This window comes from Mauremys reevesii, linkage group 8 (genome assembly GCF_016161935.1).
Source record: "Mauremys reevesii isolate NIE-2019 linkage group 8, ASM1616193v1, whole genome shotgun sequence".
NCBI lineage: Eukaryota > Metazoa > Chordata > Testudines > Geoemydidae > Mauremys > Mauremys reevesii.
Window position 1 is genome coordinate 100,419,054 of NC_052630.1, and position 26,204 is coordinate 100,445,257.

A 26,204-nucleotide genomic window follows, 5' to 3' on the forward strand; every position below is an offset into this window, starting at 1 on the left:
ACTTCCTTTTCTAAATACAGTGGGAAACTGTGGTATCACATGTACAACTGAGTGGTTATTAGCAGGGAAAAAAAAAAAAAAAGGCTGACTGTCCAATGGTGACCACTGCACTTAGTCACAGGTTTATAATTGGATAACAGAAAATAAGAGTGAACACATGGTCAGTTAAGATTTGCGAACATATACCACAATGAAAATCTTTGAGTATAACTTTTGGCAAACTAGTCCACACTTCTGAAGGAGAAGAGGATCCACCATGGTGAATAAACTTCCTGTATCAAACTCACTTTTAGTTCCCAGTGTAGTCCTTTCAGACAGCTATCAATGCCCCATCTTGTGTTTCAGAGACTCCCAGGAGCTTGGTCAGCTTTTATAATGACTAATCTGTAGTGACCAGAAATCGCTCCTCTCCTGCCTCCCTTCCAGTTGTTACAAATAGCTATTGAAGGCTCCATCTCCTTAATCACCCAAAGGAATTCAGGATCCAATCACTGTCAGGAGGTGAGGGAGGTAGAGAGACAGACTAATCCATTATTGTGGAAAGGCCCAAAAAAGAAGGGCTGGGGTGAGCTACAAAATGTCCAGGGTGTTGGAATCTGGTATTTTGGTTTGGCCCATGTCTAACAAACATAACTGTTTTCATGGGCTTCAGCATGGCTCTACCGCTTCCTGACTACTAAGCATGTTAGGTTTTGTTCTCTCGACTATTATGCTCCAATACATCTGTTAGTCTTTAAGGTGCCACCGGACTCTTTGTTGCTTTTTACAGATCCAGACTAACACGGCTACCCCTCTGATACTTGACTATTAGCTTGTTTGCTGCAAGTAGAGTCAAACCTAACCTTTCCCCCTTGAAACAATGGGCACGCTAGGAAAAAGAAAACATTCTCGTGTATCAACAGAGAAGCCAGCACAGTATAAAGCCTCATTAGGCGAACAGCTAAATCATGAAAAAAGTTAGCAGAGGACATCAAACACACCATAGATTTTTTTCCAACAGCAGTGTCTTCTAAATATAGATTATAGTAATTTACTTTCAAACAACTCATTTTCAGCATCTGACATGTTCATTAACCCCAGGTAGAAAAATTATTGTGGTGCATTAATTTTTCACCAATGAAGACATTAGTCATATTTGCAAGTATCATTAGTGTCTGCCAACGAGGTGGAAAAGTCTTACTGTCTGTCCAAATGGAGGATGCATTTGAATGTTAACTAGGGTCTGCTGGGTTCTATGGGTTATCAACCCTTGCACGCTTTTATGCACTGAATTTTAATTAAGGTGCTCTAAAAGTACATAATTAAAGGACATGTTTTATAAGTGAATAGGACAGATATGTAATCCTTTAGTAAAATAAGGTAAAAAGTAGAAGGATTTAGCGTAAGTATTCTGCTGTATTATTATACTCTACGTATTGTCATATTTGTAGGGCACCATAGGTATACTTGGCAATTATAAGAATGAAGTGAGACCATCAGTGGAAGTGTAGCCTATTAGGGTGGGATTTTCAAAAACATCTAATGGAGTTAAGTGCCCAACTCCAAGTGAAAATCAATGAGGTTTGGGTGCCTTCCTTCCTTACCTTCTTTGAGAAATTCCACCCTTAGTGCTTATTGGCACAGTTAAAAACGTCTATCTTTCAATGGAAAGATACCATTATGGCCTGTGATGTAAATCTGTGTTTGTAGTAAGCAACTATTTAAAAAAATTGGTCTTGTGACCCCAAAAGTAAGTGATTCCATTTCATTTTGAAATGAACACTTTAAAGCTTCCAATCACTGTATTGTGTTGTGAAATACACATTTGTTCATACTACACACATAACATACAATTTAGTAATTGGAAACTTTTTTCACTGGGAACGGACACCTAACTCCCTTACACACTTGAGAATCCCATCCCATGCTTTTCGCTAGTCAGTGTCCATAACACTTTTAATTATTTCATTCTTCATTTTTTCCCCTATTTTATCCATGCTCCAGGTTCAGATGTTCTTTGGGATCCCTAGTGATTGGAGTGGTCAGTAGCAGCAATGTTACTCTCCTGCGAGATGGGAGACCCAAGTTCAAGTCCCTTCTCTACTTCAGGCAGAAGGAGGAATTGAACGCAGGTCTCCCACATCTTGGGTCACTGCTCTAAACACTGGGTTCCTCCTTCTTGGTTTGTTGTGAGACAGGGCTTAGGCACCTGGTTCCAGGAGTCGGTTCATGGTTGTGAATCCCAAATGGAGGGGGGTACTTCCCTCCAGTCTGGATTTAGGTGCCTTTGTTCCCTGGGGGTGGGAGGGCCTTAGGACCCATCCCTCTCTTCAGCATTTCCTACTGGCTCACTTAGGTGGCTCCCCACTCAATTTGCTGGCTTTTGTAGATTATATTCTGAGGCACCTAACTCTCCCCATGCATTGTATAGGGAGCTTGGGCACTTAATGCGGGGCTATGGATTCCACTAGATGGTAGGGCATGTAAACATTAGATGTTGGAACACTGAGTCCAAATTTCCTTTGTGGATGTAGAGTTAAGTGGGCTGTGGTTTGCATTAATAAAGGTCAGTATCACTATTTCCTCAGTTAGTCATCTAGGCTTCTGGTTATAGAATTCAATCAAGCTTGTGACAAAACATAGTGTTTTGTTGTTTGGTGCTACAATGGCACTTGCTTATAATGGAGATCTTTAAAATTATCAGCATATACCCTATGGCTATACAACAATTGATTATGTTAATGATGCTAGAAGTCTATTTTGTTGTTCCTCTGCAGTGACATGCTTGAACAAACCACGCAAAAGTGAATACTAAATGATGGGTGTGACAGATGGACAGTGTTCTGAACAAAACTTATGATTTAAGAAACTTTACTGAATTAAGCTAAACCTTATCGAATTAGGCTTAATATCTTGTGAATACATTATATTAAAAATGCAATTGTGTGTTGTTGTTGTGGCATTACATGCACCTTCTCTAATAGGTGGAGGAATGCTAATGTACTTTCTGTTATCAGCGTTTTGAAGCCACTTCCCTGGGGAAGATAGTAGTTCAAACTGGATTCTCCAGGGACCAACAGACAGGGCTTTTTTAAATTTTTGGATCAATAGCCTGGCATTAAACTGGCTCCGGGCCTTCTTCCTGATCCGTCAAATGGACAGGACCCCTGGTCCACAGAGGGCCCCGATCCTTAAGCTAGAATTGGAAGGACTGGGCCTACAAAGAGCCCCTAACACTGGGTGCTTGTTCTGAGCTGAAGCTGTGGTGACAGTGTAACTACCAGGAATCCCCTTAGATGGGGGCTTCCACCAGAATCCGTGTTAGGGTGCTTTATGGTTTTATAATATGTTTTCTTTGTAATGACTTTTTGACCTTAAAAATAAAATAGGCTTGCATGGGAAGTGCTATGTGGTACCTTATAACTGTACTAAACACACGTGTTAACAGTCTCTGAAGAGAAAGAAAGCAAACTTTCTGTGTTAGGAATAATACAGTGAAGGCAGGGAATGGTGCAGCCTGGAAATACCCTGGTCAGAAGGGAGAGAGATGTGGGTCCCTATCAAGAAGGGTAGTGGCTGGAGAGCTGGAAGTTTCAGAGGGTGCCCTTGCTGGACCAAAGAGGGGAAATACAGGTATAGTTGCCCTGATCTATGACAGTGGGAAGGCCACAACTTTATTTTGATGAGCAAATTGAAATAATTATACTAATATAATATCCCCTTCCATCCCCAAAATGAAAATCCTGGCAGTTTTGCAGTTTGTTATGAACCACTTTGTGATCATGTCATCAGATTTCAGACCACAGGCATAGATCCCTCTTGCATGATCTGTATCATGCTAGCTGCCCATTTTTCAAGATGAGAGATTGGACACACCCAGCAAGGAAACTGCCCTCTTAGAGCCTGAGGGTAGGGTGTGGCCATAACCCATCCCTTTTCCTTCCAATAATTGTAGGTTGCCCTTTGTTAACCCATTTTCTAGGTTAAATCTCACCTTGCCTGCTGTTTCAATTAACCAGACCCTCCCAGGACACTGCAGCTTATCCTCACTACCCACCACTGTAGCTGAACCCTTGTGAATTACAAAATTTGCATCAGCACTGTAGTGGATTCCTGATTGATAAAGGTATTCTATGTGTTACAATGTGAGAACTGTGTTTCTGGGAATCTGATGGCAGAATTTGCCATTAAATGTAAAGTCAGGCCATGAAATTAACCAAGAAAATGTGGTGATCTAATCCATTTGAGCACTATTTTTATTACTGAGACTGCACCCACTAGATTTTTTTAAATATACCATATGAGGTCTGTCAGGTTTCCCAGTAAAAAGAACATTTTTCTCTATCTGTTAATGAAGGTTAATATAAAATGGGTGAGTGCCAGTGAATTATGTTGGGGGGAAAATTAATGCCTAAAAGAGGAGCATTTATATCTAAGAATTAATGCTCAGGGTATTTGAGAGAGAATAGGTCTGCAGTGGGAACATAAAACAAAAATAATCACTTTCAAGCACTTTGTGTATAACTCTGGATAGTCACTATTGTGCTCAGTTTCAGTTATGCGATTCCAATTAAAATCAACAGGAATCTTTTAGATAATGTACTATACAGGCCTGGAAACTGATTCTAAATTTTTGATTGGCATTTAGTGATACACAGAAGAAACCTGTATCACTAGCAAATATGGATGATTTTCAAAGATTTAGCCATTTGCAGTTTTGTCATATAATTTCACATTAAATTGACACCACATGTAGTGAAACTGCCTAAACCCATTGAACTCATGTGGACAGCCGTTCTGATTCCTAGGAAGGTGCTGCAGCCATATGTTTAACAGCTATAGTAGCTAATGCAGTAGGAAATTAAACCAGGAATACATTCTGCATTGCATAGGCCAGGAGTTCTCAAACTTCATTGCACCATGACCCCCTTCTGACAACAAAAATTATTACACGTCCCCAGAAGGGAGGACTGAAGCCTGAGCCCACCCAAGCCCCGCTGTCCTGGGCAGGAAGCAATTCCAAAGCCTGGATGAGCCAAAACTGAAGCCCAAGGGCTTCTGCTTCAGACGGGGGGCCTGTAACCTAAGCCCTTCCACCCAGGGCTGAAGCCCTTGGGCTTGGGCTTTGACCCCAGGGGGTGGAGTTTGGCCTTTGGCCCTGAGCGATGGGGCTCGGGCTTTAGCTTTGGCCCTGGGTCCCAGCAAATCTAATGCCAGCCCTGGTGACCCCATTAAAATGGGGTCATGACCCACTTTGGGGTCCCGACCCACAGTTTGAGAACTACTGACATAAACTAATACGAGGATAATCCTTTGCAACCTTTCAAACACAAAACTCAGAGCTCAGGAGGATTCAGGGGCTAAGGTGGCTTTAAGCCACTTTTGTGCCCTCCTGAATCTGGGTTGCCTAAGTTATGGCAGCCTGTCTCTCCAGCTGCATATTGGCACAAGTGGCCAAATCTCTACAGCGTTACTTACTGCAGTCCTGCCCTGACATGCCCTCCTGTCACCAAACCAGTCCCTGGCATACCAGCTGGTCCTTAGGTGAAAGCCTAGGCTCTCTTCCTCAAGCCCTGGGCTGGGGGAATTCTCCTGTGGCTAGATCTACCGCTCTTAGTGCCCCTTTACACTGCTCCAGTTGTTTACTCGGCATAAAGGGGCCAGAGCAGATACATGAATCTCACACAGAATGTATAGACCAGTCTTAACTGATGCACAATACAATGGTTTTGTGTATTAATTTTTGGATAGTAGTTATAAAACAAACATTCAAACTTGTATTGAGTGCTTGAGAATACACACTTGGTTACCTAACTACCTGTTTTTATACACAGAAATGACTGTTTATGCACTTAATTGCAGAATATGCATGTTAAATGAGCATACATTCAAATGTTGCTTGTGTAGTTTAGCGTGTTTTGAACATTCAGTTCATAATTAAGATTATTGTGTAGCCATTAGTTTATTTTCTCTATAGAAAAGAAGTTTCTAGGAAGTTCAAAGCTAGCTGAATTCTTAACCATAACATTACTTATTTACACATAATGTTGTTTTTTCTGGCTTTTACGCAACACAAAAGTTATGTATATCATTTTCATTTGTTTGTCTTTTAGCTCAGCCATATAAAGTTATTCTCATCTCTAGATAGTTCACTTGTATTATTTAAGCACTTTTTTGTTTGGAAGGAAATTACTTTCATAGGAAGAAATTTACCGCTTTGACTGTGATCAGGGCCACAGCTCAGTCCGTAACATTCACTGCTGACATGCCTATTTCCTACCTGTCAGAATGAAATACTAATGGTAGGTCCTATCAATTCTGACATTGCTTTCTTATTTTTTATAACCAAGGTCACTTTGCTTCAAGTTTACATTTCCCATGCAAATAGAAATGAAAGTATAAAAAGGATTTTTTGCTGCAATTTTTTTCTGATAGTGTCTTCTTTTAACATTTTGCATTTAAGGGACTAAAAGATTTGAAAATTTTAAGGTGATAAGACATTTACTTGTTGGGAAAACAACAAGAGAGTTTTTTTTTTATCTCTGTTAAATACACATGCAAAATCAGATTGTCTAATGAGCTGGTTCTTTACTTGATGTCTCCCTTATTGCATTAATGTTCAAATGAAACACTTGAAAGGTGGTTAGGGACTATTGTCTAATCCTTATAAAAATATCAGTTACAAAAATTCCAAAAGAAACTTTATTCTCCATAGGAAAGGGAAGCTATAGTTGGGGTTGGGGAAGAGGGGAGAAAAGACACTGCATTTTGCTGAAACACACAGAGAGGACAGTATTTCAGTTCCCAAGACCTATTTTTTCACCGAATAGTTGTTCTTGAATCATAATTTTCATTATTGCCTGTTGTGTATCATGTCCTCTTTCATATGTCCAGAAATAAGTCTTGTTTTGTCCTTCAAGACTAGAGGAATATAGCACCATGGGAAACCTGTGTTCTTGTTTTTTATCTGTGTGCTCAGGTGTAGTGCAGGAAAGGTATTCTAACATTATATTGCCAGTGACCTCAGCCCTGATTTAGATAGACTATCTGGATGGTTTGGGAGAAGTAATTTAACATGCTTGCTAACTCAGCTAAACTGTATATGGGGAATTTCTAATAAGGATTTCTTTAACTGATGCTTGTTTGGAAGAATTGTTCACGGTTGTTTTTAAATATAATTTCCATGCCCTTACATTATGTTAAAAATGGCAGTTTTCAGGTAAGGTTCCTTTTCTTAGGGATAGACTCAAATGCTTCATCTTTAGATAAAATATATCATTGTATAATTGCTGTGACAAGGGACACTGTCATCATAACTTTACTATGTAGGTGGTTTCCATAGGTTTTGCAAAAGCTTATTTGCACAATGCTTCTACTTTTTTTAGACATTACAGTGGAAAGAATTATAACCAACTAAATCAGCTTTAGTGTTTGAAGGCCAAACATTTGATAACTGAGATCCTAAAGTAAAGAGACCAGAAGAGAATGCAATTATGATAGGTCTCTGTATATGCAGTATCTAAGGAGGCTTCTGAACCCACAGCTTCACAACTGGGTCTCTATGAGGACAGCTAGTCCTTTGTGACTTGGAGACATGTGGCGCCTAAAAGGTTAAGGAAATATAATGCAGATAGCAATTACTGGTTGCAACCTCTGTCTTCCTTAGTGGAGGGTGAATATGCCTCTTAGAAACAAACCACCATCATGAAAAGCTTTGGGTAGCAAATTGGGAAAACACTACAGTATACTAGCCTATTTGGGATCTTCTGGAAAATAGTAGTAACTCTTAAAATCAATCATCTTTCCTACCAGATAGGAACTTGTATAGGTGTGAGCAGGTTACAGTATTTGCAAAAGAAACATTCCACTTGTCTGTCTTTGGAAGGTAAATCTATTTAGAGAGCATGCCCATAGCACACTCAATACATTCGTTCCCCTAGCCCCTCCCCATTTATTGATCTCCTGCTATTTCTTCTTCTTTTCATCTACATACTGCTGCCGAACATACCTAGAAAGCTTCTGACACTGATAGCACCACACATTGCATTAATTTACTCCCAATTTAGTGTCCTTATTAATTTTCTCTCCACTTCCCCAGTTAGATTAAGTGCATGTTGGTAGAAAATATTTCTTATGGCTGGACTGCAATTCAGTGGGGTATAATATAGTCTGGATTTCTGCTAGTAATGTCAAGGAGCAAGTAATAAAGCATAAGCATGGGATGTACTATTGTAATGGTGTTGTTTTACTGTAGTTCTCAAATAACATACTTCTACCCTATTCTGACAAGTTTCCCCTTCTGTAAAATAGAAATAACAATGCTTTCCTATATTGTAGAGGTATGGTTGCAAACATTTTTAATGCACTTTCAGATTCTCAGAAGGAAGCTACATAAGTGCAAAATATTACATAATTCAATAATCATTATTAGTAATAATAGGCTATATCAACTGATTGAGTGAAAACTGAAAGCAGGCACCTTAAAATTTCTAACAGTATTTAATGCATAAGGGCCATATCGTCATGTTGTTTTATGTAGTGAATGAAAGCAGATGAAAAATCACATCTTTGGCCACACCTCTACCCCATTATAATGCTGTCCTTGGGAGCCAAAAAATCTTACTGCGTTATAGGTGAAACCGCGTTATATCGAACTTGCTTTGATCCACCAGAGTGCGCAGCCCCGCCTCCCCGGAGCGCTGCTTTACCGCGTTATATCCAAATTTGTGTTATATCAGGTCGCGTTATATGGGGTAGAGGTGTATATCACATCCACCACTTTCCCATATCCACAGAGCCGCCAGTTACCTTATCATAGAAGGCAATCAGGTTGGTCAGGCATGATTTGCTCTTGGTGAATCCATGCTGACTGTTCCTGATCACCTTCCTCACCTCCAAGTGCTTCAAAATGGATTCCTTCAGGACCTGCTCCATGATTTTTCCAGGGAATGAGGTGAGGCAGACCAGTCTGCAGTGCCTCAGATTCTCTTTCTTCTCTTTTTTAAAGATGGGCACTATATTTGCCTTTTTCCAATCATCCGGGACCTCCTCCAATCGCCGTAAGTTTTCAAAGATAATGGCCAATGGCTCTGCAATCACATCAGCCAACTTCCTCAGCATCCTCAGATACATTGCATCCGGGTCTGTGGACTTGTGCATGTCCAGTTTTTCTAAATAGTCCTTAACCTGTTCTTTCATGACTGAGGGTTGCTCACCTCCTCCCCATACTGTTCTCCCCAGTAGAGGAAGAAACAGGATTTCTTCCTGTTTTTTATGTTCTCTGTTTACTTCAGGTTCCCTATCTATTGAAGCCTTTAAAAAAGAAACAAACAACCAGAGGCTTGCTGGTCAGCATTTATCTTTGTTATGGAACCAGAAGGATATTGATCAGATTTGTTTTCATGTCATCTATACATACAGCATTAAATCTAATTACAGAGCTGCAGCTTTAAAATGCCACCTGGCCTGCCGGAAAGTAATGTCTTTAATTTTATTTATTTATTTATTTATTACCAGAAGCTCAATGTTACTCAGCGGCATTAACTCTGCAGGGCAAGAAAACTCCTGGAGGACATGTTAAGGCTCTAGGACTGTTTGCCATTTGATTAGCAAAGAAAAGAACATATCTCAGATTATTCCCATCCTGACCAGTAAACTAAAAGCACATACTGTAACACATGTATCCACTATTCTATCTGTCCCATTTCAGAATTAAATAGATTAGATAAATAAATCTAACTTTTGCATTATGATCTGCACAGATCTGATGTCCACCATGTCTCACGGTGATTCATAACAATTTCTGACCAGCATAGGGCTGAAACACTCTCTCCTTTATTTAATCCTTGGTAGTTTTCTTTTAACTTTTATTTGGTATGGATTGTTACTAGTAGGCTGTAATTATAGCTCTAATTTTTAAAAAAATGCCTAAATACAAACTCAAAAGGGGCTTTAAAAGTGCACAAATGAGATAGAGACATGATAAGTAGGCATCAGTAGACTATCGGGGCTTTTCACTTACCATAGCTCAAATGATAATTAGAATATTTAGATGCTAAGTACAGACCTGGGAAAGAAAATCAAAAGAAAAGGATTTTTAGAAATGATGACAGGGATATTCTATTGTAGACATACACCGTACAAAGTTACACCATGTTTGCCTTTAGTTCAGCAGACCTGTGTTTTACTTGGAAACTCTGCCTGCTTTTTATAGCAAATGAGACTTAGTGGAAAATGAAAGTGCTAAGAATAGAATGTGTGGGAGATGAATTGATGAAGGAACCAGGGAATGACTTTGTATCTAAACGCAAAAATGAAAAATTATGGTAGGGACAACTTGCTGTTCTGTTTCATGCTGGTTTTGACCCTAAGATACTACTAAAAACAGTTTAATAAAATAGGAAACAATATAGTAATGAAAATAGAGCAGAGCATAGTTGTGGTAAAATGAAAAATTATCTGGGAATATCTTTGACAGTCACCTTTACACAAGTGTCTCTTATCATTAGTGCTGTGTGAATGCAGTACTGTGTGTCCATGCTCCCAGATCAGAAAGCTGGCAGGAAATCTCACTAAAGTTAGCTGTGCAGAACTTCTAACCTTGCAAGGGCAAACTTATTACCCTTGCCATTCCTGCACAAGCATTGGTAAGTATCAGATATGTCACTGCTACAGTGATTGCAAGAGAGAGGATTATTGTAGGAGGTTTTAAATCCAGATCTGATGAAGCATTTAATTTTTACAGCTGGAACCTTGGTTTCCGTTGACTATTGATTCTCTGAAGCTAACTTTGCTTTTTTTTTTTTTACGTTGAGTGTAAACTTCCCTGATTTCTTATGACCTGTCCTTATTTTCCTGTTATCTTCTCCATCACTGCTTCTGTTTGGCTCACTATGTACCTCAGATTGCAAATAGTGGACTACTGGTTTACATGATGCAGGGAACTTTTCCTTCATTGACTAGATATTTTTTCATCTGTTGGATTATCAAGATGTGCTGGGTGGCTACTTCCCCATCATCAGCTTTTGTAGGGCTGCCAGATTAGAAATACTATCCAACCCTCAATCCAGAAAGTTCTTTCGGGGAAGGAAGCAATTTGTCCCTTTGCTGCAGCAGAGGTAGATCAGGGTATCCCGTAAACCTTGGCGCCCAGTGCAACCACACTGATTTAGCAAACAGATGCTGTAACTGCAAATGAAATGGCTACCAGATGAGTGCATCCGAATTTGGATCATTGTTCTTGAAAAATTGTAGATACAGTGATTGTAGTACTGTGAAAAGTTTGATATTCACTTCTTAATGGTAAAAGTAAGCACCCTGCAAAAAATTATGTAAAAGAAACAAAAAGAGAAAGCGATTTACATGTATTTTCTGCTGACAATCTGAGTATTGATACATTCTTTTTCTTTGCTTGTCAAGTTAACCAAATGTGTATGGCTTTTGTCTTATTTAGGTGGTAGTTGTAAAGATATTTCTAATCATACTTATTTCAGGTTTATTGGTCTGGGTGAAACTGTGCTCAATGTCTAAATAAAAGGCAAATTACTTGCTTAATTATATGAGAATTTGGTCACACTTCTAACATTCTCTAGAGCAGTGTTTCCCAAACTTGGGACGCCACTTGTGTAGGGAAAGCCCCTGGCGGGCTGGGCCGATTTGTGTACCTGCCGGGTCCGCAGATCCAGCTGATCGCGGCTCCCACTGGCCGCGGTTTGCTGCTCCAGGCCAATGGGAGTTCCTGGAAGCGGTGGCCAGTATGTCCCTTGGGCCACACCGCTTTCCGCAGCTCCCATTGGCCTGGAGCGGCGAACCATGGCCAGTGGGACCCGCGATTGGCCAAACCTGTGGACGCGGCAGGTAAACAAATCGGCCCGGCCCACCAGGGGTTTTCCCTACACAAGCAGCATCCCAAGTTTGGGAAACACTGCTCTAGAGTAATTATATTAATTTTCTCTTCACCAATTTGAAGCTCTTGCAAGTGTTTGCAGCTTCAAAATCTTGCAGAGAGGTTAAACTATATAGACTCACTACTTAGTTGTATATTGTCATTTATTTAATCCTTAGTCTCACAGAAGCAAAACTGCAGATCAATATTTAAAGCTTAGTTTAAAGCAGCAAGTGGGATATTTATTTAGAATGTATGTGCCTGGTTCTTAAAATAGCTATTTAATTCATATGGTGGATTTTTAAAACATCTTAATCATAAATGATTATCTTAAACAATTAAACCTTCACATGTTGCTTATTTAACAGTCACCTTATCATGAGCACAACTAGCCAGGTTCCTACTCCTCTAGAGTAATGCTGTAAAAAAGTTTAACAATTCTGTGGTTTGTCTGTGACAAGCACAATCTAAAATTCATATTCAGAATCAAACTTAATGTTCACTGCAGAATTTTCTAACTTGTCTTTAAGTAGGGTAGGAATGGATAAACGCTTTGGATTTGAAATTTGCAGGGCGTTTGTACATTATTTAACATGCTTCCATTATAGCTTCTGGGGGGAAGGTAAAGAAGCAGAATTTGGAGGACAGCAACTGCACTTTATCGGCACTTCTGTGGTTCCTCCCAGCATTCTTGTAGAGCACATGACATTCACACACACAAGAGCTTCAAGTGATTTCCGTGTGCACCAAATGCCATTTGGACTGCACTTATAGAAGGGCTAAATAGCAGTTTAGTCTGAACCATTTCAACCTGCATCAATGTTGGCAGCACTTAGATACTCATCCCACAACTGTTCGATCGTGCGCCAGTAACTTTTTTGATATCTTTCAGAAGCCACTGCTTCTGGGAGCTGTGTTGGAGAATGTAGAAGAGGAGCCCAGAAGACAGTCCACCTGATATGATGTACAATAACACTAGTGTGGCAAAATTCGCAAGGTTCAGAATGTTACACTCACAAGTGGGGAGGACAGCCTCCCCCTAAATCAATAACAAGTAAAAGATATAACAAAGATGGCCATAGTGGGCTATGAACCAGCACTCCCCCTTGTGGTACTGTAAGTATTGTTTTAATTCCAAAAGTTCTGGTGCTGTCTGGAATTTGCAGCTCCTCAGGATTTTGTGTGGAGTAGGAACAGAGTTGGGTGGGAACAAAGGAGCCAGCTGTGATAGCAGCTGCAGTGTTGCAGTAACAGCCAGGTGAATATGCATAAGTGGGAGTTTCCTGCTAGCAGTATCAAGGCTGCTACCAGGGAATTACTGTGATTCTACTCACTTTTTTGTTTGTAACTAAACAGAATGGAAGCTCTCATAGCAACACGCACAGACTACTACGTGGTGTGAAATTTAATCTCTTTTCTGGTTTTTAAGACTCCCATTTTATGATTAACAGATTTTCCTTAATGTAATTAATATTACATTTCCTTGTCTGACTTGTATTTACCCCGTCTTATTGTTCTTTTGAAAAAAGATCTAATTATTTTGATGAGAGGAATGTGTCATGAAGAGCTATTTTAAAACTCATATTCTCTCTATTGCTTTATGCACAAGCTCCAGTTTAACTTTGTAACTTCCTGTTGTTTGTTAGGTCTTGTGACATTTGTATTATATGTTTATAGTTCACAATGCAGGCTATATTCATGTTCACTTTAAGCTGTATAGCCATCTTTGTAATGCTGCTGAGATTTGGAGAGAGGCCATGATGCCAACATGTTTATGCTAATTGAGCACTAGCATAATTGTTACTTGTGGCTTATATTCACCAAGTAAAAGCTAGTACTTTACACTTTTCGTTTATGTTATGAACTATTTTAACACCCAAAATGCTATCTCTGAGAAGTCAGAGTTCATTGCAGAACATTTCAGCACACTGTAATAGTGCTGTAGAACCTGTAATAATGAGATTTCTCAGAAAACCTATAAATCTAACTTTGGCATGACTAGTACAAGTCTTAAAATTTCTATCTGCTAGCATTTAAGACCCCGTCCAGCAGAAAATCCTGTAGTCTGCAAGGCTACACAACCCCCAGATGGGTACCATATCTTGCTCCCTTGGAGGCCTAATTCTTCTGAAGAAATATTGAGCTGCAAAGGAAGACCATAATTTAAAAATAAAAAATCCCCACAGCTTCAGGTTGTGAAGAACTCATGCTGTATACATTTTTTTAAAACACAAATATTTCAGCAGCTGAGTTGATGGATGGATTTGGCAGCCTCCCCTCAAATGATCTGGGATTTTTAGAAAAATAAAAAACAAAAACTGCTTAAATGCCAGGAGGAGCTCCAGACTGAATGCACAGCCTTCTTACTATGCTTTGTATTATCAGGACCATTCCTGAGCTCAGCCATTAGCCTCCACCTCTCTCTATCAATATTAGGGAGAGGAGAGCCAATAGCTGTCATAAATGACTCCTCCTGCCTGGCCTTAAGAAGGTGCATGTCAGTGAGGGAAGAGCATAATTGCAATATTTGGCCATGACCACCTTAACTTTATTCCTCTCCCTGGCTGACCAGCCAGCCAGGAAAGAGTCTGTTCTTGTCTCATCACTATGGTCCTTTTGATATGATTTTCAAGGGCCAGAGTGATGCCCAAGCCAGCTGGGGAACTAGAAGAAGTGACCAGGACTTGAACTTAACTCTCTTGCATGGCAAGACAGAGCCTCACCACGGGACTAGTAGGAGGCTTGTTGTATAAAGAGTGAATTTCACCCAGGTAAGGAAGATCATAGAATCATAGAATATCAGGGTTGGGAGAGACCTCAGAAGGTCATCTAGTCCAACCCCCTTCTCAAAGCAGGACCAACACCAACTAAATCATCCCAGTCAGGGCTTTCTCAAGCTAGGCCTTCAAAACCTCTCAGGATGGAGATTCCACCATCTCCCTATGTAACCCATTCCAGTGCTTCACCACCCTCCTAGTGAAATAGTTTTTCGTAATATCCAACCTAGACCTCCCCTACTGCAACCTGAGACCATTGCTTCTTGTTTTGCTACTACTGAGAACAGCCGAGCTCTATCCTCTTTGGAACCCCCCTTCAGGTGGTTGAAGGCTGCTATCAAATCCCCCCTCACTCTTCTCTTCTGCAGACTAAATATACCCAGTTCCCTCAACCTCTCCTCATATGTCATGTGCTCCAGCCCCTAATCATTTTTGTTGCCCTCCGCTGGACTCTCTTCAATTTGTCCACATCCCTTCTGTAGTTGGGGGCCCAAAACTGGACACAGTACTCCAGATGTGGCCTCACCAGTGCCGAATAGAGGGAAATAATCACTTCCCTTGATCTGGCAATGCTCCTACTAATGCAGCCCAATATGGCATTAGCCTTCTTGGCAGCAAGGGCACACTGCTGACTCATATCCAACTTCTCGTCCGCTGTAATCCCGAGGTCCTTTTCTGCAGAACTGCCACTTAGCCAGTCGGTCCCTGGCCTGTAGTGATGCATGGGATCTTTCCATCCTAAGTTCAGGACTCTGCACTTCTCCTTGTTGTACTTGGTCAGATTTCTTTTGGCCCAATCCTCCAATTTGTCTAGGTCATTCTGGACCCTATCGCTACCCTCCAGCTTATCTACCTATCCCCCCATCTTAGTGTCCTCTGCGAACTTGCTGAGGGTGCAATCCATCCCATCATCCAGGTCATTAATGAAGATGTTGAACAAAACCGGCCCTAGGACCGACCCCTGGGGCACTCCGCTTGATACCGGCTTCCAAAGAGACATCAAGCCATTGATCACTACCTGCTGAGCCTGCTGATCTAGCCAGCTTTCTATACATTGTATAATCCATTCATCCAATCCATACTTTCACATCCCTTGCTAGCTGCAACTCCAATTGTGCCTTGGCCTCCCTGATTACACCGTTGCATGCTCTAGCAATATTTGTATACCCCTCCCTAGTCATCTGTCCGAATTTCCACTTCTTGTAAGCTTCCTTTTTGAGTTTAAGGTCACCGAAGATTTCACTGTTAAGCCAAGCTGGTCACTTCCCATATTTGCTATTCTTTCTGCACATCGGGATGGTTTGTTCCTGCGGCCTCAATAAGGCTTCTTTAAAATACAGCCAGCTGTCCTGGACTCCTTTCCTGCTCATATTAGTCTCCCAGGGGATCCTGCCTATCATTTCCCTGAGGGAGTCAAAGTCTGCTTTTCTGACGTCCAGGGTCCGCATTCTCCTGCTTTCCTTTCTTCCTTTTGTCAGGATCCTGAACTCGACCATCTGATGGTCACTGCTGCCTAGGTTGCCACCCACTTCTACTTTCCCTACCAATTCTTCACTGTTTGTGAGAAGCAGGTCAAAAGGAGCACAGCTCCTACTTGGTTCCTCCAGCACTTACACCAGGAAGTTGTCCCCAACACTCTCCAAAAACTTCCTGGATTGTATGTGCACTGCCGTATTGTTCTCCCAGCAGATGTTGGGGTGATTGAACTGCCCCATGAGGACCAGGGCCTGTGATCTGGAAACTGGTGTTAGTTGTCTAAAGAAAGCCTGGTATACCTCATCCTCCTGGTCTGGTGGTCTATAGCAGATGCCCACCATGACATCGCCCTTTTTGCTTTCACCTCTAAACTTAACCCAAAGACACTCAACAGGCTTTTCTCCAGTTCCATTCTGGAGCTCTGAGTAATTGTACTGCTCTCTTGTATACCATGCTACTCCTCCACCTTTTCTCTTCTGCCTGTCCTTCCTGAAGCATTTATACCAATCCATGACAGTGCTCCAGTCATGTGAGTTAGCCCACCAAATCTCTATTATTCCAATCACATCATAGTTCCTTGACTGTGCCAGGACCTGCAATTCTTCCTGCTTGTTTCCCAGGCTTCTTGCGTTCATGTACAGGCAACTAAGATAACTAGCTGATTGCCCTACTTTCTCAGTATGAATCAGGAGGCCTCCCCTGTTGCACCCTTCTCCTTGTGTTTCCTCGCTGTACCCCACATCCCCGCTTACCTCAAAGCTTAGGTCTCCATCCCCCGGCGAACCTAGTTTAAAGCCCTCCTCACTAGGTTAGCAAGCCTGCCTGCGAAGATGCTCTTCTCTCTCTTCATTAGGTGGATCCCATCTCTTCCTAGCAATACTTCTTGCTGGAACAACATCTTATGGCCGAAGAATCCAAAGCCCTCTTTCTGACACCATCTGCACAACCGCGCATTACCTCCACAATTTGATGGTCCCTATCTGGGCCTTTTCCTTCAACAGGGAGGATGGACGAGAACATGACTTGTGCCTCAAACTCCTTTATCCTTCTTCCCAAGATGTAGTGTGGAGGACTGCTACATAAAGTCATGGATAAAACAGCTAAAAAATGGTCCTCTTACACCTAGCTTGCTGAGAAAGGGTTCTCTGCTTTGATCTCAAATAGGCCAGCATGGGGAGAAAAATCATTGGGAATGGATCAGAAGAGATATCATCATCCTTAAGGTAATTAAGACCTAGTTTTCCAAAACCTCTGGAGGGGGAACACACAGGGGCTTAGGCCATTATACTAGCCTCCAGGTGTGACCATGGCTATGAAGAGAGCACAGTACAGCTCTGCAACTGCCTCCACGTACAGTCAGATTTATTATCTTATATAGGCGATATTTCACAGTAACTGCTATAAGCACTTTATTGAAGGTCTGTCTTTTAAAAATATATAGTATGTGGTGTTAGAATAAAATTATAAAATTGAACTTCAGATTCTACCTCTGCAATTTCTATTGCCTTTAAGATTTGGAGCTAGAAGAAGAAAGAGAAAGAAGCAATGCTTTAGTAAATACGCTGGAAATCTAAAGACAAGAGACTGGTCTTTGATTGTGTATCCAGCTGTGCAGTACTTGGCTTGGTTTTTCCTTTCTTAAATTGGTCCTTGTCACAGGGATGTTTGACTGCACAAAATTTGACATATTATAACTGGTGCAGTGAAGAAATCATGCAGATTTACTGCCAACCATGTACATCTTTGTATTCAGTCAAATAATATAACTTGCATGGCTCTTCTTTCCTGATGAATGCCATAAACTACTGTCCCATGTCATTACTTAAGAACTTGTAAAAATAATTTAAAAAGATAGTTTGGCAAGGGGGTAAAGGGTAAGAAGACAGCAATTTAATTTCTGTATAGCTCAAGGTTCACGCTCAATTAATTATAGTAGGAATAAAGTAAATACAACTTCAACTTAGTGTTTTGACAACTAATATAAATTTTATATTGTAGTTATAAGAATATGAAGCTGAAAGCTTAACAACATTTAACTAAATTGTATTGACATTTAAAACATGTGAAACAATATCTTTCTTGGTCAAAGATCAATTGTCTTTGGATTAAAGTTTGACTCCTTCATCATTTTCTGCCCATTTTGTCATACATATCCCTGCATTTATTATGAGTACTAGTATTACAATAGCATATAGAAACATCAACTGAGATTGGGGTCACATTGTGGTAGGCACTGCACAAATACACATTAAGAGTTAGTAGTTCCTCCCCTGGATTGCTTATGGCCCAAGTATGCCACACATACAAAGGGTGTGACAAGTAGTGTTATGCCCATTTTACTGATGGGGAAATTGAGATTCAGAGAGGTTGAGTTGCTCTGGGTCACATAGGAAGTCTTTAGCAGAGCTGGAAACTGAAATCAGATCTCTTGAGTTCCACTCTATTGCGCCCATCACATGAGAACAATCTTCTCTAGAAACAGTTTAATTTAGTACAGATTTAGCTTGGCGTTATGTCATGGATCACATTGTAGCTTTTTGCCAACTCATGGGCCTTTAATCAAACTAAAATCCTTCCACTTTCTCCATTTTTTCTTTCCTTACACTATGCACTAAAAAAGTCCCAGTCACGTCACCAAAACACTAACAAATATGTGACCTTCTGAAGTCATGATGGAGTAGTGTTTAAAAAATATTCCCTTGTACAACGCTTAGTATAAAAGGCACTGAACAACTCTAAGTCACTGATATGATTAAAGTACTATATATTGCATTTGTTTCCCATTACCGCGTAAGAATAGCCTCATATCTACAAGGGTCACCAGCATTTGCCATCAGTTACACACAGCATTGTCTGACATTGCAATAGGGTTTTCTTTTTTTGCATTTCTGAGAACTAGAAATAATTTGATAACTGTGAGGTAATAGGTGGGAAATGCTAACTTTTCAATGGCTTCTGTATCTCTTGCACATGCAGCTACTACATATTATAGTAATGACTGCTGTTTCTGTTATGATGTATGATAGTTTAGCATTACAATGGGTGCAAGAGTGTAAATTAAAATTCTGCTATTAGGGCTGTGCAAAATCATAGAATCATAGGGTTAGAAGGTTCCGCAAGGGTCATCTAGTCTATTCTAGCCCCCTGCCAAGATGCAGGATTTGTTGTGTCTAAATATCCAAGACAGATGGCTAGCCAACTTTCTTCTGAAAACCTCCACTGAATGAGCTTCCACAACCTCCCTAGGCAGTCTGTTCCATTGTCCTACTGTTCTTACAGTTAGGAAGTTTCTCATGAGATTTAATCTAAATCTGCTGTGCTGTAATTTGAACCCACTGCCTCTTGTCCTACCCTCTGTGGCAAGAGAGAACAACTTTTCTCCATCTTTTTTATGGCAGCTTTTCAAGTATTTGAAGACAGCTGTCATGTCCTTCCTTAATCTCCTATTTTCCAAACTAAGCACAGCCAGTTCCTTCAGCCTTTGCTCATAGGCTTGCAGTCCATCTCATTGAGCATCTTTCTTTCTCACCTCTGGATCCTTTCCAGTTTCTCTACAGCTGTCCAGCTGAAATCACAAACTCTATTGACACTAGGGCGGGTTCAAATCTTACCCACAGTCAATCACTCCATAAAGGTTTGTCAAGTTGGGCTGATGTAGTACACATAGGTTTAGGTCTTGGAGCCTGTTATTAATTGTTGGCTGCATGTGTGTTCTCTGTGTGCTGTGCTGGCTCTGCACAGATCGCTGGCCCAGCAGAGCATGATCAAACTGCCCAAAGAGACCAGAGAACAGGGTCAGTAGCAAAAGTGCTCAGCCAGGTTTGTTGCCAACAAAGTATGGTCTTAGTATCCCCTAGACCAGGGGTTGGCAACCAGTGGCTCGCGGCTCGCCAGGGTAAGCACCCTGGCGGGCCGGCCCGGTTTGTTTATCTGCCGCGTCGGCAAGTTCGGCCGATCGCGGCTCCCACTGGCCGCGGTTCGCGGTCCCAGGCCAATGCGGGAGGCAGGAAGCGGCGCGAGCCGAGGGATGTTCTGGCCGCGGCTTCCTGCCTCCCGCATTGGCCTGGGACCATGAACCCCGGCCAGTGGGAGCCGCGATCGGCCGAACTTGCCGACGCGGCAGATAAACAAACCGGGCCGGCCCGCCAGGGTGCTTACCCTGGCGAGCCGCGAGCCACCGGTTGCCGACCCCTGTCCTAGACTCCACAGATCCACTAACACATGTATGCCCATTACAATGGACCAGCTCAGTGAACAGCGGGACTTTCCTCTCCCCCTAGGAAGGGGGTTGGGGTCCGGGCTCTGCCTGGGAGTGTGGACTCTGGAGTGGGGCCAGCAATGAGTGGTTTGGGGTGCAGGAGGGGGCTCTGGGCTGGGGCAGGGGGTTGGGGTGCAGGAAGGGGTGAGGGCTCCAGCTGGGAGTGCGGGCTCTGGGGTGGGGCTGGGGATGAGGAATTTGAGGTGCAGGAGGGGGGTTCTGGGCTGGAGCCAAAGGGTTTGGAGTGTGGGAGCAGGCTTAGGGCTGGGGATTGTGGTGTGGGAGGGGGTGCAGGCTCTGACTGGGGGTGTGGACCCTGGGATTGGGCCAGGATGAAGGGTTTGGGGTGCAGGAGGGGGTCTCAGGGCTGGGGCAGGGGGTTGGGGTGCAGGAGAGGGTGCAGAGTGTGGGCTCCAGGAGGGGGATCAGGGCTGGGGTAGGGGCTTGGGGTGCGGGAGGGGGCTCAGGATGTGGGCTCCGGGAGGGAGTTTGGTGTGGAAGGGGGCTCAGAGCTGGGGTAGGGGGTTGAAGTGCAGGGATGGGGGGGAGCGGTGTGAGGGCTCCAGGAGAAGACTTAGGGTTGGGGCAGGGAGTTGGGGTGCAGCAGGGGGGTTGGGATGCAGGCTCTGGATTTGGCAGCCTCCCCTCCCCTCACTTTTTGTTTTGAGAAGAACATGGCTCATTTTATTTTTATTATTGTTACTTTAGTTCCAACTGCCGCAAACTCAGGTAAGCAATGCTTGGAATTGCCCCAGATGTAAAACGAGCACTTTATAATATAGAAATGCAGAGAGTGGAGACATTCTAACAATATTTAACATCTGGGTCGGGGGTGATGGGGCATCTGCCCACACTAGGTTAAAAGGGGTTAAGGTGGCCAGGCAGGCCAATTAACTCCCCTGGCTGCACCTGGAGGAGGAGCCAGAGAGTAGGCTACTAATTAAGAGTATGCTCAGCTGTACAGGAATAGGCAGGATCAGTGTGTAGCCAGCTATCTGGCTATTGCAAGGGCTGGGAAAGGCTGCAAGGAAGTAGGTTACAGTCAGTCCTTGAGTGAAGGGATTTGGAGGCTGGCAAACCTAGAGAAGGGAGAAGCCAGTAAGGTAGGAAGAAGCCCAGGGAAACTGCAGTGAGGCCTAAGGAGACATAAGCCTTTGCTGCATGTTATAGGGACCCTGGGGTTGAATCCAGTATAGAGGGTGAGCCTGGATTTTTTTACCAACCAGCAGCTGGATGTTGGAGGCCCAGGATGTTGGAGGTCAGGAAGGACTTTGAATTCCCTTATAAGGGGAGTATTTTAGTGACCCAGTTGGAGGGCCAAGCCACAAATAGGAAGCTGCAGATTTGGGAGTGAGTGGGGCAGCAGAAGAAGACAAACTGGGGAAGACACCACTAGAGAGCACAGGCTGGTGGAGCTAATCCCCAGGATGACCAGTAGCAGGTACTGCAAGCGGTGAGTGAACCCTGTGATGAGGGCATGACAGATGTGGGGATCCCATGCTCTGATGCCATAGTTCAGTGTCAGTAATCACCACAGAGGAATTGTCTATTCTTCTGGATGATTACCCTGACACATTAGGAGAAGGGCGGAAAACCAGCCCACCAGCCAGCACCGAGCAAAGACCCATGTACCAGTCCTCATTTTGGAGCACAGTAAACAAGGAGATGCCTTCTCCAGCTGGCATATATGAGCTACATGTGCTCCAGGTTCTTATCCTGGACTGTGGTGAAGAGATGAGTGTTAACACTTCCCAGCCAGAAGGGATGAGTGGCTTGTACTGGTCTCAAACCTGAAGTGGGGAAGAGGAGAATGTCAGAGCACTGGAAGGCAGCAGAGATTAGTTAAATTATGAAAAACTGTGCAATCAGTTGCAACTATAGGTCAAATTGGAGATGGGGCTGTGTAACTTGTGCTGATTTGGGGCTCTTTGGAAAGTATCAGAGCTGTAGTGTGGCTGACAGGCATTTTAATTAAGTGCTGTTGCTACTGCTGTGTTGCAGCCCTCTGTATAGTGCACCCATGCACATTCCTGTAATCTAGTATGAAGCTTCACAGATATTTTTAATCTGGAAACATATATTCCATTCATTTCAGACCTGAATAGCATATGGGATTTGAGTAAAAGTAAATTAATTGTATTCCCATTTTCTTTTGTGGCCTCAGTATCTCCTAATGGTGAAGAGCCTTCACTGTGTCCAGGGGAACTTCTGGAAGAGTATTGCATCACAGGCTATGATATTTACTTACGTATTATTATGGTAGTGCCTACGTATCCCAGCCACAGACCAGGAAGGACCACACGGGCTAGGCAGTGTACAAATGTGTAACAAAAGTGTAAGCAGTCATTATAAGCTGCCTTATATTGACCTAGCTCTGTAGCAAATGTGCCTTATATTGACCTAGCAGTGTACAAATGTGTAACAAAAGTGTAAGCAGTCATTATAAGCTGCCTTATATTGACCTAGCTCTGTAGTGTAGGCCAGGCCTTAGAGTGTAAGCTCCATGGGGCAGGGACTGTCCCTGCCCCATGGAGCTTACACTCTAAGGCCTGGCCTACACTACAGAGCTAGGTCAATATAAGGCAGCTTATAATGACCTAACTGTAAGCGTGTACACTAAAATGTAGCTTCCACTGATGTAAGTCACCCACTACATCGACTTAACTCCACCACCCTGAGAGGCATAGTGGTTAGGATGATGTAGTTAGGGTGATGCAATGTCTGTGTAGACACTGCGTTAATTACATTGCCTGTTGGCTGTCAGCCCTGCCCCAAGACTCACAGCCAGAGCTTCCCCCCCTCCATGCTGTCCCCACAGGGGTAGGGTGGGGCTCCATCTGGCAGTGCCCCACACAGTTAAATTGATGGAAGCTCTCCTGGTGAAGATGCACACTGCTGAAGGGGGGGCGGGGGAGGAACGTAATGTGGACATGGAAAAAACACAGTAATTACTGCAATGGCTGTATGTCAACCTAACTTAGGTCGACTTAACTTTGTAATGTAGACTTGCCCTAAATAACAAGTCTTGGAAAATAGAGGTGTCAAAATATTCATTTCACATGAGCAGCTGGATTAGCTGAATAATCTTTGGTGCTATTTTAAAAATGTTAATTTAGTAGTTAGGACATTAAAACAATTTTGATGCCATTTGGGTCTCTCATCCTAGATTGTACCAATTAACTTGATGCTTTCAGCTGGGGCCATTTCCACCAATGTTTAGGGAGGGGAGCAACACTCATTTCCTTTGGCTTTCAGAGAGTTTATCCGCAGGAGGTTCTTACAGATCAAAATAGATGCTTCCATGCAAATTGCTTTGTAAAACTGTAAGCAGTCATAAGAAGCCCTAGAATATTTATGGAATCTGTGGAGGTCTTTTCTAGACTCACTCCCATCTATGCATATTGGATTCAGTCCACTGTGTTTGGATATTCAGATGAGGAGTGTACGTACCCACAAGTGTGTCTCACCTATGACTGTCCTATCTATTTTAGAAAAATAGGGGACTCCACCATACTCTATCTCAATATCTAGAGAGCATTCATGTTTTCAGGACAGGGAAATAATTGTAGCAGAGCCTTATTCTAAGTCATAGCTGAAATTCCTCATGTGTTTGCTCTCTTTGGCCCATGATTCTCATAATATTGGAAAAGACAAGGCAACAGCAAGCCCAAATTATCTGGCAGCCTACTCTTGGCCTCAATCTGTCCTGGAAATTCTTCACATGGCTCATAAAAAATAATTTTACTATCAGTTTCTCACCAGGTGTCTACAGAGGAACCCATGTATAACATCATCCTCCTCAGACAGTCCTTTGTGGATTGAATCAGAAAGATTACCCTTAATTACATGTGGCAATTCTTCAAAAATTCTTCCTAAATCTAGAAGTCAGTCAGCAAAGAGCATTTACTATTCAGCTATGGCATAAATTCTCTTGTCTCTTTCACAAAAAATAAATAAATAAAAATCCACTTTCACTTATATTAATATGAATTTTTTTCCCAAGCAGACAGCTCTTTCCTCTATTTGACAATCAGAAAACAGATTTGCATCTAGTGGTAATCTGATAATTTAGAGCTCTCTTCATCAAGCCCATTAATTAAAATATCTAAATTCTTAGGTTCTATGTAAATATGTTCTAGATAGCTTGTCTTAATTAGAACAGAGACATTTTTGCCCTTTGGGCAATAGAAAATTGATGAGTGTTTAAAACTAGGTTGTAGAGGCAAAGGGAATCAAGGTACAAATTGCTAGCATTACCTAGTGTCAAATTTGTAGCTCTATGAATACTTCTTGCTAATTTGTGATGGTTGTAGTGGACCCCATGCTCTGGGTGCCAGGGCATTACCAAAACAGTTGTCTGCTTTCACTCCAGGGATGTGGTGGAACTCAGCCCTGAGAGTGAATAGGAGGGGGATCAATTGGAGAAGTTTGTCCAGTAAGGGCAAAATTCATCTGTGTGCAGGTGAATAGCCCAACACTCCACTGGAGTCACACTTGACACTCAAATGGGGCTTAAATGGTGCATAGGAATTTACATGAGGCCTCTGCATAAGAATCAATAGGGAGGAGAAAGGAGAGATTTAGGCAGTTACTTATTTGAGCATAACATTGAAACAAGGAACAGATTCGGCAAGACACAGAATCAGAGAAGACAGTAAGATTAGCAGGAGGGAGCCCCCTAATTTATGTTTAAACACTGGTTGAAATCCTAGCCTCATTCACCTCAGCCTAAGGAAGCATATCTTTGGAACTCTGGCTGCAAGAATCTGTTTACTTTGCATTTGATTTTGCCCCCAAGAGATCTGGTTTTTTACCTTAGTGGGTGTAGATGAGCCTGTTCCTGCCAGAGACTGTCATCAGACTGGCTACATCCTTGCATATGTGTGTGTGTGTGTGTGTGTGCGCGCGTGCATGTAATGAATAGTAATTTTTTTACTATCCACTATAATTCTTCCGGGGGTGAGGTGTTTATAAATGCATGATTTTTCATGTTGGTTTTTTTTCCCCCAGAGAACAGGGTGTTCTGAATAAATGTGTTCATTTTAATATTAGTAAACATGTCCTGCAGAGCACTGCAAAGTGACTGGAGACTAGGACTGAATGTGACAAAAATTGTTTTAATCACAAACCTAGAAAAGATCTGTGTGTTGGCCTTGCTTATTGAGAAATATCATGAGAACCAGGTCCTTTGGGTTATTGGTTAACTGTTTGTATTAGCCAGGATTTGTTTGTATTAATAAAACCTCTTTTAAATTCATGCTGGGACTACTACTTTGAAATCATAGAGCGGACTGTTTGACTCTTTCTTGGCAATATTCAACCTGATAATGAGAAGAGCTATGAATGATCTGAATTATTCAAAGTCTTGTTTGTTTGTTTTTTGAATCTCAAAACACTGCACATTAAAACACAACTCTTCATTTAAGGATCAACACTCACCTGGCATGTATCAGAGTAAAGTTCCCCTGTTGGATGGAAATGCCACACAGTCAGTACTCGCTGTCTGCAAAGCAGTTCTTTTCTGAGAACTCCCTCTGGAGTGTCTTCATGTGGGCACAGAAACAAAGAGACACAGAAATTCTTTGTTTAACTTTATGTAGCAATAAATAAGTGGGTAAATCACCCCCAACTACCCAGCAGGTTTTTTCCAGTGCTGCTGTTTAGCTGGCCCCACTGACCCCTCATGTAAATCCGAGGGTGAGTGAGAAGGCCATGTCTCCTTTATACCCTCAGGCCTGCCAAGGGACCCTGACTGGAAGCCAGAGGGTATGTCTACACTACCCACCAGATTGGCGGGCAGCAATTGATCCAGTGGGGATTGATTTATCAC

General features: G+C 42.2%; 1 protein-coding gene across 9 annotated transcripts in view; it reads left to right on the forward strand.

Moving 5' to 3' along the window:
* The window catches only part of LOC120371080 (BEN domain-containing protein 5), a 1,353,498-nt gene that overhangs the window by 288,681 nt on the left and 1,038,613 nt on the right, over positions 1-26,204 (forward strand). The window contains exon 1 of one of the 9 annotated variants that reach the window (XM_039486565.1): positions 21,656-21,827. The exons of the other annotated variants lie outside the window; for them this stretch is intronic. The gene's annotated coding sequence lies outside the window, so the exon portion shown is untranslated. Of the gene's footprint in view, positions 1-21,655; positions 21,828-26,204 lie in introns of those variants that run through there. 9 annotated transcript variants of the gene reach the window in all.